The following is a 17142-nucleotide window of genomic DNA, read 5'->3' as shown; positions in this document are numbered from 1 at the left end:
CCCCCCCCCCCCCCCCCCCCCCCCCCCCCGTGAGATCAGCTGCTGGCAATGAGTGTTGGTAGCAGGTGATACTTTACTTGTGAGTCAGTGGGGAGTCAGATGTGCACACTGGCATTAAACTCAAAATCAGCACCCTGTTTCCCAACCACTGGCACAACAAAATGAAAGACTCAGAATCTTGGCACAGCACTTTGAAAAGGCAGCTAACATCTGACTTGGGGGAAACCACCAAGAGTGAATAAGAATGAATTCTAGCATTGAAAGCATCAGAAAAAGCTATGAAATAGTTGTAGGTGGTGTGTCCATAGGTGTGTCATTGCTTGGCTCAGGCAATGCCATAAATGAGGGAAAAGATGAGATAATACTTACCCTTTTGAGTCTTTGGATCTACAGAAAGAGAACCTGATTTTTGTCTGCTTTGCCATCCATTTCCCTGCCTTTCTCAAAATTTTGTGACTACTGGGGGTGTTTAAGGGTTTTTTTATTTTAATTTATTTTAAAGTTTGATTTAAATTTGGAACCTGCCTAAGACTTTTGACATTTATTTCTGGGGGTGTTTTCTGAAGCTAGATGGAGTGGGTGTTGAGTGACAGTCAGGTTGCTATGGAAATATCTGTCAACGCAGAGACTAAGGCTTTATTTTACACTTTCCTTTTGTCAAGCTAAGGTTTGTGGGGTATTTTTAAAATAGTGTATGTGCCCCAGAATTAAAAGCAAACTTCACAGTGAGCCTCTTCTCTAGCATTCCCATTATATCCATCAGGTGATTTTTTCCATTCTATACTGTACTGTCTCACATATATATGTATACATACATATATTTACATTATATAAATTCTATTTCCAGAATGATAAAATACTTTCCACACTGCCTTATTTCCTTGGTTATTTGTTCTTCAGTTTCCCTGTGAAACTGAGAATGTCTATTCTGCAGATAAGAAAAGTGAGTTGAACAGACAAAGATTACATGGTCAGTTTGAGGAAATCTCCATCTTGAACCCAAAGCTAAGATTTAGGCAACCTACGTACAAATCCCATTATGGTTATAGCTACTAGACAGTTTCTTGAGATTGTTATATTTGTAGAAATATATCAGGAGGCCATAAAGATACAAACCTAATATTAAAAGATGAACAAATGAGCTATCTACCCTCTAGAGGCACTGAAGTTGGGTTCCATTCTTCGTTGTTAAAATTATTCATTATTTCCCACCTTTTACTAGCCTCCTAGAAAACTAGATATAAGATTAAAATAAGATATAGGCCCTACTCACCAAAATACTAATAAGGCCTCAATTCTTCTGGTTTTCAGGGCTTTCATTCTCCAGAAATTCATTACAGGGGACAGCCAACAATGCTACTGAATGCAGAACACTTTCCCAACAGCACTAAAAAAAGAAATACCATTGAATAAGATGCTCTACAAATAATGAAGAGTGACCCTCTTCTAAACTCCGCTTCCTATGAACCTAGATCCAATCATCCATTTTCTTTACATCAACCTCTCTATGCTACTCTAAATAACAAGAGAAAGTAGCAGCACTGCCTTATAGGTCAGCCCTTGGATTTCAGTAAACAGTGCAATGGCTGATTGTTTGCATTACTTTGTATTTTTTTCCTCTGGCTGCAGTCAATTTCCAGCATCTTTTTATTGGTCTTGTTTAGCTCTCTTTTATATGAATGTCAAATTTTGCATTTGTTAGGGGCTATCATCCAGACCCCTGCTGGAAAAGAAAATTTCTCCTCCTTGGTATTTCATCAGATTTAAGACACCTGAGGTTGAATGAAATTCATAGTTTGGGGAAAGTAAAATACACAGAACCCATAAACTTACTTTCTTAGGAATGGCTCAATCTTCTAGCTGCATATAATTTATTTTGCTATTCCACGCAAGATCTTTAAAAGTCCATCTCTTCCCCCCACCTCCCAGGAAGTATTATGTCTTCCTGATTCAATTCAATAAAACATTTTTTCAACACTTACCACATGTAAGATGCTGCAGGTACAAAGACAAAAGATGACATCATCCCTGACCTCAAAAAGCTTACATTCTACTAAGATGAACAGGGCACAGCTAAGTGCAATACAAGCTATGGTGTGATGGAGGCAAAGGAGAGATCTAGACAGAGAACTCTAAGAGAGTTTCAGGAGAGGAATAAATAGTTGCACCTAGATGGAAATTCAGGGAAGGTTCTTCACTGTGGAGGTGGTGTCTAATGGAAGTACTACTTACTAACTAAGCTAAGTGTATGCACTAATATATGTAACTAACAACCTATAAACTAAACTTACATATATACACACACACTTTTACTTACTCAACTAACATATAAGTGTGTATAACACTAATATATATAGCTAATAAATATATAAACCAAATAAATACATAACACTAATTATATATAGCTAATAAATATACAAATCAAATAAATATATTATTAACATATACATATATTTATTTGGCTTATATATTTATTAGCTATATATACATTGCATATAATATAAATTTATATAATTTATACATTATAAATATATATTTTATCTGAAAATATATACAAATTATATATAACATAAATAACATACACATATTCATTTGGTTTATGTATTTATTAGCTATATGTATTAGTGTTACATATACTTATATGTTAGTTTAGTAAGTAGAAGTATATATGTATATATATTAATTTGGTTTATACATTATTAATTTATAAATATGTGTGTATACACACATGCATATAGAGGCATCTTCTTCCAACAATCAAAAAGATATATAGAATATAAGAGGTTAATGTATGCGAGTAAGCATAGCTTTATATTCACTGTTCATCTTGTATCGGCTAACAGCTGGCCACGAGGGTCTGTATTACCTTTTTCTTCCTATGGCCCAAGTTACTTTAATCAGAAACAGATTTACCATTTAAGAACTCAATGACAGAAAAATCTCACTATTTCTACTTTCACTGCAACGAGGGGGTCCTATTGAGCCCCCATCTTGGGCCAGAGAAGTAACTAATGTATTAACTGGGTTTTGTTGTTGTTTTTCTTTTTTTTAAGGAAAAGAGAGAAGGAAGGAGAGGGAAAAAATAAAGAAGTCAGCTAAAGGGAGGGGGGAATTTTCTATTTAAAGAAAATCTTAAATACAGAGATACTAAGCCCTATTTGCATCTCAAATGATTCTTAATGGCAAAATTTCTGTTGCATTATAGACACTAAAAATATAGGGCTAAATACAGCACTACCAAAATCTTACTATGACTACAGTTGCTCTTTCTTTTGGGAAGACTCATGCTAATACCAGGGGTAGGAATAGGAATTATGGGGACCTCACAGCATTTGCATACCTACTAATTCAAACCAGATGGTTTTAGAGCTAGGTTTACCTTATCTTCCCTTTCAAGTTACTACACTGAACACAGGTTTCCAAATGTTAGTTATCTTGTCATTTTATTCCATTTTGGAATGAATTTGATTAATGTCATTAAGGACACAAAGTCTTCAATTGTGCTGCATATTTTTCAGAATCCATTTAGAAACAAGAATACTATACTTAGATATCCAACACTTAGGATTGTAGAGTCAACGGATGGCAGGAAATAGAAGTTAGAGATGGGAAGGGCCTTAGAGATAACTTGGTCCTATCCTCTCATTTTACAGATATGGAAACCAAGGTCCCCAAATTGAAGACTATGGATTACAAGAAACTTCATAGGTTGTTTAGAACAACCCAGATTTGAACAAGAATTTGTTCTACCACTTCTTTTACAAAGTTCAGCCTTTGCTTGATCCAGTGATGAGAAGTCCCCTGCTCACCAGCCAAGGCAGCCTATATACCATGTAAGAACAATTCTGAATGTTATAAAGCTTTTTTTCCATAAGCTGAATATTATCTCTGAAACATCCACTTTTCCATAAGCTGAATATTATCTCTGATACATCCACTTCTGCTCCTAATTCTGTCTTCTGTAGCCAAGTATAACAAGAATATTTCCTCTTCCGAATGACAGCCTTTCCAATATTTGAAGACAGCTCTCATGTCCCCATAAATATTATCTTAAATGATACAACTGCAGCCCCCTTAGCAGATCCTCACATGGCATAGATTCTTGTCTATTTACCATTCTGATCACTTTCCTCTGGACGTCCTCCGGTTTGCTATCAATCTGCTAATGACAATTCTTTGTTCATGCTCATTCAACCAGTTCTGAATCTACCTATCATCTAAGCCATATTTCTTTATCTTATTCATAAGGACATCATGACAGAATTTGTCATGTGTCTTACTGAAATCGAGGTACACTTTTCATTTCCCACAAGGCTACACTCCTCTCTCTTCTCCACCATACATATTAGATCGCTTCAGACTTGGAACTCACACTTCAGACCTAGGGTCCCCCCCCCAACTGGTGGAAGACTTCTCTCAGAAACTCCATTTATCCAGGTATACTTGAATTAGCCCATTAGAATATAAGTTCCTTGAGGGCAGGGACTGTCTTAGTTTATTTTTTCATTGTCATGCCAATCAAATTACTGAAGGATTACTCATTAAAACTAGAAAAGATAATAATCTCAAGAGAAATAATGAAAAGAGAAGGATTGAAGGAGAACTAGCAGTGCCAGATCTCAAATTACACTACAAAATAGTGATTATTAAAATAATTTGTTACTGATTAAAAAAAAATAAAGAGATCAATGGAACAGATTAGGTGCCCAACATACAGAAGTGAACATACATGGTATCCTAGAGCATTCAATAACCACAAAGACCCACGTTACTGAAATAAGGATTCACTATTTGACAAAAACTGCTGAGAAAATTTGCCAGCAGTATAGAAGAAATTAGATTTATACCGACAACTCACACCTTACATCTTTTACAAAGATAAGTTCTGAATAGTTATACGACTAAGACATATAAGGTCATATCATAAACAAATCGGAAAAACCAGGGCAAACTTATCCATCAGATCTATGTATAGGAGAAAAGTTCATAGCCAAAGAAAGAATAGAGAGGATTATAGAAAATAAAAATGGATAATTTTGATTAAAGAAAAAGTTAAGTTTTTCACATACAAATCCAGCACTTAGCACAGTGCCTGGCACATACTTAGTAGCTGATAAATATTGACTGAAATCTAATAAAGCAAAGATTAAATGGGAAACAACTGGGAAATAATCTTTGCAATAAATTTCTCTGATAAAGGTCTCATTTTCAAGATACACAAGGAATAGATACAAACATAAGATAAATGCTCATTCTGTAACTGATAAACGTTCTAAAGATCTCAACAGGCAGTTCTTAAGGGAATGCTATCTATACCCATGTGAAAAAATGTTCCAAATTATTAGAAAAATGCAAATTAAAGCCATTCTGAAATCCTACCTCATCCTCATCAGAGTTAACAGATGATAAAAAAGGAAAATGATAAATGCTGGAGAGGCTGTAGGAAAATAGGCACATTAGTGTACTGTTGGTATGAATGGCTACAACCATTCTCGAAAATAATCTGGCATTGTACACAAAAAGATACCAAACACTGCATGTTGTTTGACATGGCTATACCATTATTATGCCGATATCCAAAAAAGATCAAAGAAAGAGGGAAAGATTCTTTACATACAAAAATATTTATAGCAGTTCTTTTTGTGATGGCAAGAAACTGGAAACTAAGAAGGTGCCCATTAATTGAGGAATGAGTTAATATAACCTATAGCATATGACTATGAGAGAATACTATTATGCTGTAAAAAAAAAAGAACAGATGATTTCAAAAAGACATGGAAAGACTTATATGAATTGATGCAGAATGAAATAAACAGAACCAAAAGAACAATTTATATTACGATTATCAATATTATAAAAATGGACAATTTTGAGGAATGTTATAAACTGAAAAGAATGAAATGAGCAGAACCAGAAGAAAAATTTATGTGATAACAACATTACAAAACAACTCTGAGAGCTTTAAGAACTATGATCAATATAATAATCATCTATGATTCCAGAGGACTGATGATGAAACATTACAGAGAGGTGAAGGATTTAATAAACAGAATGTACACATATTTTATACAGTCATTAAGGGAATTTATCTAATTGATTCTGAATTTTGTTACAAGAAATTTGTTTTTCTTTTCTTTTTTTTCCAATGGAATGGGGAGGGAGAAGAAGAGAAAATTGATATTTTTTTTTGTAGGGGCATACTACAGATGTGAAATGTAAGAACTTACAGATGAGGTTACCACATTATTAGTTTTACTTAATTATTTCACTTTGTTACAAGAGATCTCTCATGAAATGGGAGTAACCAATAAATATTTGTAACGTAAAAACAAAACAGGAAAAAAAAACTTAAAAAAAGAACTTACAGAGAAGTTAAGTTTTTTTCTCCTGGTCATAAAGATAATAAATTTCAGAGCCAGAACTCAAAGTCCCCTGACTCCAAATCCAGTGCTCTTGTCATTAGAAGGTCTCAACTTTACTTATAAAATTCAGTATGATATGCCTTCATACAGTACAGTAAAAATAAAACATCAGTGAGTGGCTTCAAAAAATGGGAACTCAAAAAAAGTCTATTTTTGTTCAGGATTTGAATTTTTTTTTGTTGTTTTGATAAATATCAACAAACATATACATTTCCATATCAAAAAACTGAAAAAAGATTGTACATGAAATAAAGAAACTATTACATTCAGCTTTATTTTTAAGAAATATAATAAATTCAACATATTAGTTCCAAAGCTGTCCTATTGATTTGTGTCTTCCTTCCAAAGTCATTCTCTTTTTTTGTTAAATTTTTTAAAATGTTTTGTTCACATTCTTTTTCTTTTTCTCATTCTAAGCTTAGCTCCAAGCATGACTACTGAATTACTTCCCACCAACTCCATGGTCTCCTCCTCTGATTAGTGATTTTGTTCCCAGAATCTCCATTTGAGGAAGTACCTATGCCATCCATATTCACTTCAAATTCCATTAATCACCTGACTCCCCAGACTTGCCTTCTTTGTCTTCCCCTATGAGAACATAAGCTCTTTGAGGGTAGAGACCGTCTTTCACTTTGTTTATATTTGTATTCCCAGAACTTAGCACAATGCCTGACACATTGTAAACATTTAACAAATGCTTTATCCATTCATTCATTCATCTATCCATTTTTTTCTTTTTTGGGAGTGTCACTTACTATCACTATGTTTTCCTTCTCAATCTTGTCTCTCCAAAAAAGCCCCCGCCTTCGAATAAATTAGCAGAGTCAAGCTAAATACAGCCATAAATTAGCCTTATCTGAAAATGTATTTCATTGTATGTTTTACCAGTTGTCTTCTGGAGTTGTGGTTAGTTGTTACATAGATGAGTTGTTATCTTTCAATTTTTTGTCTTTTCATTATAATTACAAATTGCTCTTCTAGTTCTGCTCACTTCACTCTCCATCAGATCACTTTCCAGGTTTCTCTGAATCTGTCCCTTCATTTCTTATGATGCATTAATTCTATTATAATCATATACCATAATTTGTTCAGTGATTCCAGAATGGACAAGCATCTTCTTAGTTTATAGGTTTTTGCTACAACCAAAAAGTCTCCTATGAATATTTATGTACATACTCATCCTCTTCTTTCTTTTACTGTTTTGGGGCACATGCCTAGTAATGGTATCCGTTAGTCAGAAGGTAAACACAAGTTAGCAGCTTTGTGAGTACAATTCCAAATTCTAGAATAAAGCCTATCATTTTTAACAGAAAGTGATAGAGAGTTTTATTTCGGGGGTAGCATTAGAATTGAGTTCGGCAGTAAATAAGCTATGAAATTGAAGTTGGGACGAAAGCACTGAGGCACCATAGCACACAGATAAAGGCTGCTTCTTTATTTGAGAATTTTAGACTTCGGTTGCCTTACCCAATGGTTAATTACATTTCTGGGCAATTTCTACATACTACTCAATAGTTGTGTGACACCAACTAAAAAATGATCCACTTTGTTGGTCATTTCTATTGCTCATCCAACATCATCTTAACAGTACCAGTGAAGATACCAGAAGCAAGACATAAAAAGTGGAAATTATCAATATATAAATTACCACATTTTTACATATATGTATATACACATCAAAAAGATTTTCTCCAACATTTTGCACATTAAAAATAAATGAAAGTACAACTATTAATTATGCTGCCCTTAAAAAATAATAGCATCTACAAAGGGTGACTGTAGAGAGGCCAAGAGAAGGGGACTTTCACTTGAGTAATATTCACTATCAGAAAATTCTTGCTTATGTATAACCTACGTCTTTCTGGATGCAACTTTGGCCCATTATCAGAGAAAAAGGAGAATAGTAAATATGTGAACATTTCATTTATCTTTTAATTAAGCTGAACTTCAACTTTTCCTTATTCATATTAAATGATTCCTATTCCTTAAAATTTTCCTCCCGAAGCTCGCCATCCAATTCTTCAGTTCTCTTCATCGCTGACCTCTGAAGTCTCTCCAAAATCCCTCAACTTTATTGCTGTACTGCAGGCATATAACAAAGACAGATATAGGCCATTTGAAGGGGGAGTCTGATTCCTCTTGTAATGATCAAAGATAAACTGGATAATTATTTTGTTTTAGACTTCTCTAAATTCTTTAGAATACTGGTCCTGTTAGATTTAGAATGTGGTCTGGAGACCACTATTAGTCTGAGGATTCTTCAGGTAAAACATTAGCTAGTTTTTCATATTAATAAAGTTTAACCTAAGCTGATATCTGTGCTTTAGTATCTGACATGAATTAGTGATTTACTTACATTAAGAAAAACTAGTTATTAATGATGACTCATTAAAGGTCTTCCCATTAATTTTGATGAGAAATTTTCAGTAGCATGTGAGAATGGATGGGATTGGAAGGGAAAGGTTGGGGATGGTGGCAAAGTGTCATTACTTAACAGGTATAAAACCCAAAATGTTTTAGAATGCAGTTACTATACAAATTTTCAGGCTATTAAGAGAACTCAAGAATTCTCATGCTGTAGCTTTCTACCAAAATGAAGAATCCTAAAGGTACATAAAAAGAGAAAAGAAGTTCCTGATAGACTTTTTTCTAAATTGAGAAAAAATGAATAAAAATTCAGAATGATCAGTGAGGTTTTCCTGCCAAAGTCTCCATTTCCTAACCAGCTCAGTGTTCAATCTGAAATGTCCCTAAAAGACATTCACTAGCTCTTGCATTGCATTAGCTCACTAAACTAATCTCATCTACTCTTCATGAGGCTTTCTTTATCAACCAAAACAGTAACTAGCATTTTAGCAAAGCATTCCTACTTTAGAATATGAAGGAGTGGGGAGGGAGGAGAGGGAAGGAGGTAGGGGATGCAGGTACATAGAGTTCTCTAAGAGCATTTCATCCCATTTGGAAGGAGTTTCCTTAATCAGCACTCCATCCTATTCAGTATGTATGCCATGTTTACAATACAGGGGGACCTGTTTGAGTCCAGTATCCGTGGAAAGGGGAAAAATGTCCCACACCGAGCAATGCCAAGAACAAGTAAATGTATTTATATTGTTGATATGAGGTCCTGCTGGGTCCAAAGCAAAGGCTTTGGTGGGCTAAGACTACGTTATTCTGAGAATTTTGAGATACATGTGGAGGGAGAAACAGAATAGATTAACAACCTTTAGTATACTGGATTAAATTTTTTTAAAATTCTTAACTTAATAAACACAAAATAAAATAAGCATAACCATATACAAGTAGTAGAACAGAAAAAGAGAACTGTAAATGAAACCAGAAACCTCTTCCTATTCTCAGCTTGCTTTTCCTGTTAAGTATACAACAAATTCCAAATGTAACTTTCAAATGTGTTTCCTTCTGGTTTTCTTTCTATTCTCTTTTGTGCATTTAAAAAACACTTAAATGATGACCCCTCTCTTTTCTTTTCTCTTCTTTTTTTTGGTGACCTTATCATAAATGCCTCTTTTTCCTCAACTCCTGTCCCGTCACTGAATGAAAAAAGAAAAAGGAAACCCTTTAACAAGGAAGCATAGCCAAGAAAAACAAATCCCCACATCGATCACGTGCAAAAATATGTCTCATTCTGTACCTTGAGTCCATCACCTCTCTGTCTGGAGGTGAGTATCATGCTTCATCATTTGTCTTCTAGAATCGTGTTTTGTCATTACATTGATCAGAGCAGATTAAATATTAAAGAATGTAAAGCCATGTTCTTGATTCTTTCATATGCCATACCTCCCTCCCAGAAATGACATTTCCTTTTATATATATCATGTATGTGTGTGTGTGTGTGTGTGTGTGTGTGCATAGGACTGAAGAAACTAGACAAATTATCATCTGAGGAACATGAATTCAAAAATTTTCTTTGCACAGACTGGCTTTGAATAAATGTTTCTAATTTGCTGATATTAAAAATTAGGTTTTTAACTCATAACTATGAATCACTGGGTGTGGGAGTAGATGATAATTTCTCATCTTTGGAAGTCCTGACCAAGAACTGGCTCAATGCTGTAGTTTGTTCACAACTTTCAAAGCTCTACTGAGGATCAAATTAGATAATATTTGTAAAGTGCTTAGCACAGTGCCTGGCATATAATGGGTGCTATATAAATGCTTATTCCTTTCCCCCTACTGTTGATGCTAATACAGAGGGGCTGTGGCAAGGAAAATTTTTTTTTTATAAATCTGTTTCGATTTGGAGTATTTAACCTAATTTTTAAAATTACCTTTCAAATGTTATTGTACTTAGGCCAGTTTCATAATTACTTTGTGCTCCTTGAATGCTCCTTGAATACAGGCTATCACACAATGGTGGTGGTGGGAGGTAACTAGGGGTGTGGTGATTCAAAGGTAGAAAAGAGACAAGGAGAACAGTAGGACATTTAAATTCAATATTTCCTTGAGATAATCCACAGGATGAGTGTCACATGTGGATAATGGCAAGTCAATCATAATAGTGTACTGAGAATGCTTTGTTCAACCAAATAATGCCCAATTTTGTGAATCTAATCTCTACTCAGTGATTCCTCTTTTGAAAAAAATTATCACAGTAACTTCATAGTAAAGACAATAAATCTTGGCCTTGGCCATAAAAGTCATCTAGTACAAATTCTTCATTTTACAGCCAAAAAAAGGAGGTCCATTTTCCTTAATTAAGATTACACAGGTAGTAAGTAACAACTGAGATTCAAACTCAGGTCATCTGATTGCAATCTAATTGCTTCTTCTACTATACAACGCTGACTCACAGGACACTGAATCTTTCTTGCCTTCATGCTTTTGCACTGGCCATACCTCATGAACTCCCTCTTCATCTCTATCTGGGAGAATTCCTTACCCTTCAGGATTCAGCCTACACATCACCCTCTACACAAAGCCTTTAATGATCCTTCAACTGGCAGGGCCCACCCTGAACTACCTCGTAATTTATTTTGGAATTATTCTCTATATGCTCATTTTAATGCATGCTGTCTCTTCAGAAAGAATGTAAGTTCTTTGAGATCAGGGATTTTCATTTTGTTTTTTGTATTCTAGCACTTAGCACAGTGCCTGGCATCCATTAAATGCTTAATAACTGCTTTTTGATCAGTGATTATACCTGAACAAGAATATTCTCTACAAATGGGAATCCAGTCTTTGCTTGACCTTTCCTGATTGTGGTGACCCATGGATTGAGACCCACTGTTGTCCAAGGGTCTCTGTAATCCCCCTCAAAGAAATAAACATTAATCAGATGTTGTTCTCTTTATTTCCCCATGCAATTATGTATTGTTCTGATGGGGACCCAAACCCTGGATTAATAGTGATAGAAAACTTCCCATGACAAAGAGGCAGAATGGCTCCCAGCATTAATGCCAATGAAATGGGATTGTCACATATTGTCACCTCAAAAATCTTAAAGCTCAGTAAGACCCACAATCTCTGACACAAAATAGTTTAATGCATGTTCAAATGACCCAAGAGGCCTGAATCTATTTCTCCCTACTTCTCACTTGGACAGAGACACCAATATGTAAGGGGCTAGAAGAGGGTGAGGTAGGGTGACCGTGTGAAGATCCAACCTGCTCCACCAAAACAGCAATATGCAGGCTTCAGTCTCCTTAGTTTTATAAAAATTTTAATGGACAAAAATACATTTTCTCATCCTCCTACTGGTTCCTCCCAATTGGAGGAGGGGGAACTCTCCTAACAAATAAGAATAGTCAAGCAAAATAAATTTACACATTGGCCATGTTAACACACACAGGTGTATGTGTGTGTGTGTGTGTGTGTGTGTGTGCGTGTGTGTGTGTGTGTGTGTGTGTGTATTTTATTCTGTGCCCTGAATTCATCAGTTCTCTGTTAGGAGGTAGACAGCATGCTTCATCATTCATCCTCCATCTATTTACTTTGACTTTCCCAGACTGCAAAGTACTACCCAGTCAGGATGTGTCCCCTCTTGCCATACCTCTACCACTCCCTTTCTTCTCTTATGTCTCCTCCTCCTTTGATCCTGCAACATAGAGCATAGCAGAGCATAGAACAGCATACAGCATAGAAGAGCACAGCGGATACAGACTGGTCTTGGAGCCAGGAAGACATGCTAGCTGTGTGATCCTTTATAAATTATTTAACCTCTCAGTGCTAGGTACCTCTCTAGGACTCTTTAAGTTGCCAAGAAAGTGTTGAACTGAAACCAGTAGGAGTTCCGTTTCCTATAATAATGAAATCACAGGTCTAGTCCTTATTTCCTATCCCTATCATTTCCCTAGCTACAATGATTGAAACTATAAGATTCAATAATACAGTTGTTCTTATGCCACTAGCGAAATACTGTTCCAGGCTGAAGGACCCAGAAGGAACTAGATAATGACTTTCTAACCCTCCACCATTCACTTACAAATTTCAAAGGAGGTAATATATCCTGGCATTACCTATTGTCCTAAACTATGCCGTAAGAGCAGTTTCAAAAACAACAAAAAGAAACTAAAAACAAAACTTGTCACCAGTTTTTAAGTGACATTGTTTAATTTATGAAGATCCTCCTCTCCCCTCTCCCCTTTCCTCCTCAGCTTTGGGTATTTTCTAACCATTAGGTTCATTATCTAATTCAACAGTACTTTGTTGAAAACAACAATAAAATCCTTGCCTGAAATAAAAGAATTCCATTACCAGAACATTCACTAATTCATTAGATTCAAGACCCATGAAGACTTAGATCAAGGGTTCTTAAAGAAAGGTCCATAGACAGCCAAAGGGTCTATGGTGAAAATTACATATTTATTTCAATATAATTGGTTTCCTTTGCAATCCTATGTGTTCTATTTTATACATTAAAAACATTAGTTTTTAAAAGGGTTCATAGACTTCACTATACTGCCAAAGGAGTCCATGACACATACAAAGAAAGTTAAGAATCTCTGACTTAGATGCACAATTTTAAAGCTGCTAGGGGTCTTAGAAACAATCTGGTTGTTTGTACATTTATTTTACAGATGAGAAAACTGTGACTTAGGGTTAGTAGCTCATGAATGCTAAAGAAAAATATTACCTTCTCCTCCTTCATATCAAAGCCCTTACAGCAACTACTGATACCTTTTCAAAGGAAAAACCTGGGAAAAGGACTTCCCCAACAAAAACCAAACACATATTCACAACTGACCTATTTCAGAGATGTTAGAAAGGTCATTTCTTTCAATATACCCCAAAATGAACTTGCTTTTTGTTTAGGTGGAAAACTTGAGAACAAGATTAGGAGAAGAAAGAAAGAAGATGGTAGAAAAGAGATTCTCCCTCCCCTCACCAGCTACCCTTTCTCCCTCCCCATCCAAAAATAGCCCTAGCCCTAGCAAGGTACTGTTGCAGGAACCTACAGATAAGCATCTTAAATCATGGTAAATTACACACTGCATGCTGGTGACTCGGTCATGAGAAATTATGAAGCTACGTGATGTCTCATTTGTTGTGCTGAAAACAAATGTAAATAAATTACTGGGAGAATCTCATTTACATTTAGAAATTCATCCAGATGCATGACATGACTGCTGATTTTTTTTAAAATGACACTTTGAAAAGAAGTGCCACTCATTAAAAAGAGATCATGAGGATGTTGGTATGAGTTTGATTTGATGCAGGCCTTTCAAAACAGGGAGAACCTTCCCATTAGCGATGGAAGAAACAAATGATGGGAGGTGTGGAAGCATTATTTGGCTGATGGCTTTGTCTCTAAGAAGGTAATACTCCTCATATATAAAGATGATACTGAAGCCCCTTCTCAGTTATTTTTTCCAGAGTAAGCATGGATTTTTATTAACCATTTGCACGCTCTTGCCCAGTTCTCCTTGGCTACAGTTACTGGGATAGTCAGTGGCTTTGCTGAGTTCTAAAGGGCTCAAAAATATGAGTCGTCTCATTAGAACTGTGCTTCAATCAAAAGACCTACGAGGGACAGGATTTTCTCAGAAAAAGAATTGGTCATCAAATCTCATAGATACCTCAACTGAAGGGCAGATAGTCTAAAAAGGAAGAAATAAAAAATAAGGGAAGGATGGATTGGAACATAAAGTGGGAAGGGGGCTGCAAAGCTTGTTTCCATGATTTGTTCCTCTTCTTAATGGTGTCATTCAAATGATCAAAGATATGAAAAACAAGAGATGGAGACAAAATTATATTATATTCAGCTAAATAAGGTAAATTCAGGCAGGGAACTATCCAAAAGTTTTGGGAGCTGTCATTTGCCATCCAGGTAATGAAAGCTTCAAAGGAAAAGTCCTATGTTTATGACCACTAAAATGATATACATAACTATTTTATAGCACATGTATAACAATTGCTTATTATTTCACTCAAAATACTGCCTCCTAATGCCCTCATTTTCAAGTAAGAGACCTAAACACATTCTTTTATACTTGGGATCTTAGGATGATAGATGGAGAGCTAGAAGGGACCTAAGACAGTAGAGAGTTCAACCATCTCATTTTATATATTAGAAATTGAGTAACCCAGCTCACAGTGCTGAGTTTTGAAACCTGATCTTCCAACTCCAAACCTAGCTGGCCTTCCATGGTACCATGTTGCTTCCTAGAGGCTCACAGAATTTTAGAGATAGAAGAGACTTAGTGAGATCGTTTGGACAAAGTCCCTCATCTTACAGATCAGCAAAGTAAGGCCTAAAAAGGCTAAATAACTTGTCCAAAGCTACACAGGTGATAAATAGCAGGGCAAAGATTCAAACCTAATTTGTGGCTGATATTTGGGACTCATTTTCTGATCTTTTTCTTCTTCCAGACTTTTTCCTTTTCCTATTTAAATAGATGTCTACAAAAGTTATGCCACCCCCCACATCTATCCCCCCCCAGGGTAAAATATTACAGTTTCCTAAATGGGGATATTATGGTATTGCTCAGTCTCACCCACAGCAGCATATTTACATAAGCCTGAAGAGGTCTGAGAGTTTATTGGTTAAGGGACAAATAAGCAGGCCATGAAATAATTATTTTTCATTGTGCCCTGCCAAAGCCATCCAGCCAAAGGCTAAATTGAGCTGCTATTGTGATTATTTGAACTGTGGAGCCAAAAGTCTTCATTGCAAAGCATCCCAGCTGTCCTAAATTTTGTTCTGATGGCTAGTTTTCATTCTAGCCCAAACCCTGCCAAAAATGGTCCCCAAAATAGGCGGGCAGAAAGGTTGCTTCATCCAGACCCATATCAATTACCGATTTAGGGCCGTTCAGAGAACTTGATTATTAACAAATCACTTCCTGAAACCGTTATGACAGGATTCCCATATGCAAATGGCAAGCTGCTCATATGCACACAATGAGGCAAGAAAATTAAAATCAAGATTTCCCCCATTTATTGATGGTTATTTCTTTTAACGCTGATTGTGCTTTACTGCAAATGAGTTCTTCTCAGCCACATTCACAGTGGGGTTGCTGCCACCATACAAAGCAGCATTAGTTAGCTCAGCCAGCTTGACCAGCATTAACCCTGTGCTCACCTGACCTGCATCTCTACAGGTGGGTCTAATGGCTACAGAATGTCACGGTGATCAACAGACTGTATAAAGCTGGGCTCCCTGGCACATTATGGAAAGGCTCCCTTTACTTCTTGACAATCGATCTGTGTCCTAAAGGACTAAAGTGCTTTGGAGTAACAAATAGAGTATTTTCCTAGTTTAAACTACCACTCCTACAAGAGCTTCATTGTGTGCTGGGGTGAAGGGCACTTGAAGAACCACTTACTGTAAGAACCGACCTAGGAGGGGAGTAGAGCAGCTTCATCAAGTACTGTGCAGCCCAATTCCAATAATGGAGCAAATCAAGTCTCATTGACCAGGATCCTTCCTGGTCCTTCCCATATGTTTGCCTGAAAACTCTATTTTATTGGGGAAAATGTATGAAACCAATCTATAAAATTATAGAACAGGTAAATGAACAATAATCAGTACGGGTCCTAATGGCCTCATTAGGGTTTTTCTTTGGTCTAATTATTCATCAGTGAAAGTAGTTAGCAGATCAGCTTTATCTTCTGCAACCTAATATACATATAAACATAGATATGTATATAGATACAGCTATGTATAAAGATATGTAGATACAGATGTGTATATAGATATAAACATACACATATAATAAGAGCTAACATTTATACAGCAATTACTATGTGCCAGACACTGTGCTAAGCGCTTTATAAATATTGTCTTATTTGATCCTTAAAACAACCTTGGGAGGCAGGTGCTAAAGCTAAGCGCTTTACAATTATTATCTCATTTGATCCTCACAACAGCTCTGGGAGATAGGTATCATTATCATCCCCATTTACAGTTGAGCAAAGTGAGGCAAACACAGTCAAGCGATTTGCCCAGCTAGTAAGGGTCTGAGGACAAATTGGAACTCAGGTCTTTCTGATTTCAGGCTTCAGCACTTTATCCACTGAGCTAACTAGCTGTCAGAGAAAGTGAGAGAGAGAGAGAGAGAGAGAGAGAGATGCATGTATACATGTATACATCTTTATCATATATATTATAATAGACTGTATTTTGTATATGATACAATAGAATCATGGCTTAACTTTGTTAGTGGTCCTCAAGGCTAATGGATTTGCGATACCAGGTATAATACTAAGGGAAAATAATTGATCATGGATTGCAATAGAGTTTGGAGAGGGAAGATAAATATAC

At 35.9% G+C, this 17142-nt stretch overlaps 1 protein-coding gene across 3 annotated transcripts in view; it reads right to left on the bottom strand.

Annotated features, from left to right (window-relative positions):
• ESRRG (estrogen related receptor gamma) overlaps positions 1-17142 on the bottom strand; it is a 658508-nt gene that overhangs the window by 524317 nt on the left and 117049 nt on the right. Inside the window, exon 2 of one of the 3 annotated variants that reach the window (XM_027871329.1) lies at positions 1274-1387. The exons of the other annotated variants lie outside the window; for them this stretch is intronic. The gene's annotated coding sequence lies outside the window, so the exon portion shown is untranslated. The remainder of the gene's footprint in view (positions 1-1273; positions 1388-17142) is intronic. 3 annotated transcript variants of the gene reach the window in all.

The sequence above is a fragment of the Vombatus ursinus genome, unplaced genomic scaffold (genome assembly GCF_900497805.2).
Source record: "Vombatus ursinus unplaced genomic scaffold, bare-nosed wombat genome assembly UNPS02014798.1, whole genome shotgun sequence".
Taxonomy (NCBI): Eukaryota; Metazoa; Chordata; class Mammalia; order Diprotodontia; family Vombatidae; genus Vombatus; species Vombatus ursinus.
Note: the sequence above shows the minus strand (reverse complement) of the source record. Positions and strands in the feature narration are given on the sequence as shown.